At 36.8% G+C, this 2,441-nt stretch overlaps 1 long non-coding RNA gene across 1 annotated transcript; it reads right to left on the bottom strand.

Annotated features, from left to right (window-relative positions):
- Positions 1-471: 471 nt before the first annotated feature.
- On the bottom strand, positions 472-1,188 carry LOC134795004 (uncharacterized). The gene is made up of 2 exons (XR_010144753.1): positions 760-1,188; positions 472-649 (listed from the first exon to the last, which is right to left on the bottom strand). It is a non-coding gene; the product is annotated as an uncharacterized LOC134795004 (long non-coding RNA).
- Between the last annotated feature and the right edge of the window lie 1,253 nt (positions 1,189-2,441).

The following is a 2,441-nucleotide window of genomic DNA, read 5'->3' as shown; positions in this document are numbered from 1 at the left end:
ATTTACAGGTATATATAAGTGCTGCATTATTCTTTCGGCATGAATTCTGACTCGAGCTATTTTATAAGTTGCATCGGTCTCTTCCCTTGTAAATTCACCTTTATTCTGGAGAAAATGTGGCATAATAATAGCACTTTCTTTTCCACTTTCATCAATTACCTTCTTTATTGCCGGAAATCCCTTATCAGCCAATACAATATCCCCATTTTCTAAGTAGTCGACTAATCATGACTACCGTTATTTGGGAGACACTTTTTCTTTCACCACTTACTTTTGACTTGAACGAAATGAAGCCTCCTGGAGTAATACTAATAAGCACTTTTTATAGAGTGAGTAGCAATACACACGATGTACCAGCTGCTATTTCTTCAACATACGAGCAGAATATTCTTGACACTGTTTTCCAGCAATTCAAAGTCACTTGTATTACTTAGTTGTATTAATAGCATTAACTGCTTCTATTTTTTTCGCGTTTCTTCGTTCCATATAACGTTGAAACCTCGATATTGCCGCATTTTCGTCAATCCGTTTTGTTTTTTACTGCGGGGGAAATATCCTTGGAACATAACTGGGACTGACTTGTTCATCAGCCTTTCTACCACCGATAAAGTGAGCACTGCAAATTGGGTGCCATAGAGATCCATCGGGACTGTAACAAAATAATTCACCGTTAAAACTTCATACGATTATAACATAAATCAAATGATTGCGTATTTAAGGAAGGTAATATGATTTTAGAGGTTAGGTTAGGTGACTTACTTTTTTTCTCCTTACGGCAATTATCCATTTATTGCGCTGTTCTTGTTTCCACACTACTTTTGGAAATCTATAAAATTTGCAGTCACTACTTCTGCTAGTGTTTACACGATTAACAATAACACATCTTGCTGTGAAGTGAAGACCATTTTTATCTAAAACATCGAATGTTTACTGCAAAGCAAAGCAACTAACTCACACAATGACACGTGTACAGATGCGCTGTTCACACATAGAAACGCAAATGATGCGGTAGTATACAAATTATTGCGCCATCTATCCGCTCGTATAAGAAAAACTAAGAACTACACCTAACAACTACAACGTCTACAACTCTTCTAGTGGCAGCGACCTCTTGCGGAATACACTACACAACCTACAGCCCGCTGAATGACAAACGCCATCTAAGTTTAATACAAAAATAATGTTTTCTTCCGGGGTACGCTACTCAATATGGCGATTGCTCGTCCTAGTAGACTAGTCCGTGGCTATATTTAAAGTACCTAACTATTCAAGAACTTATCCCGAAAATGGCGGTAACTTTGAATACATCGTCTTCCTGGAAAGCTCCGTCTCGGAACAACCCATAGGGAATCGAGACATGATGTCGCTATCCAATTGTATTAAAAGGTACAACAAAGGAGTGAAACAATTACCAGTGTTGCCAACTCGGATTTTGAAAAAATGCTAGGTTAATGTCTAGATTATGCCAAAATTATGCCAAAGTTTTTTGAAATATGTTAAAAAAAATGCTAAAATGTCACTTGAAATAATATGGTGTCTAAAAATATTCAGTAAAAAAACACCGTACTCTTGTATTAGGTGAGGGTGAGCTCTGGATATAGAGAAAATTATATTTTATATTTTTAAGACGGTTTCCGCAAACGGAAACGTGTTTCCATGAAGTGGTCCAGAACCCCCAAGATATACCTACTTAAAAATCCAAAAATGCTTACGGCTAACTACGGACATAGACAGGGTCGTGGTTTCTACCCCTATGGAGTGAGAATAGATATCCAAATATTTAAAATAGGACGCCAGGATACTATACCCATCAAACGTATGACATATCCAAATGAAAATACAAATTTATTTACTAAATGCTTTTATTCACTTTGCACACAATAAGACCTGATACGGCCTCGAGACTTAACATTTAAATTACGTACCGTAACTATTACTAATTAAATTTAACTTAAGTACATCTCAGGCATATTTGGGCCTGTAATACACACAAAATCCTACATAGGAATTACAGGTTTCATATTAATAATAGAATTTACCATGTAGAAAGTTCACGTAAAAAAAAATTAAGACTTAAATATTGTTTATCCTTTCCAGCAAAGGAACACAGTCACTAATGTAAATATAAGTTTTTAACTCACAGTTTTATCGAATAGACACTTCACCTCGGGTCCAAAAATTAAGTGGAGAAGACGGCTTCCCAACTAGCATGGTGCGACACCATCCTAGATCTTCCAGAAGCCATAGGGCCAAGAAGGGACCAAGGGCCAAGGGCCACGCCAAGGGGCAGAAGGGACCCTAGAAACAAAGAGAATGTTCTAGGTTTTAGAGAGGTTATGTTATAACAAGTTATATTTTAAATTTAATTGGGACAAAGCGCGATTTAGCTTGAGGAAATAATGAGATTAAGAAATCCTTACCGGTTTCTAAGCCGAGTCCCT

Source organism: Cydia splendana, chromosome 11 (genome assembly GCF_910591565.1).
Source record: "Cydia splendana chromosome 11, ilCydSple1.2, whole genome shotgun sequence".
Lineage (NCBI taxonomy): Eukaryota > Metazoa > Arthropoda > Insecta > Lepidoptera > Tortricidae > Cydia > Cydia splendana.
This window is presented reverse-complemented; position numbering and strand designations above follow the sequence as displayed.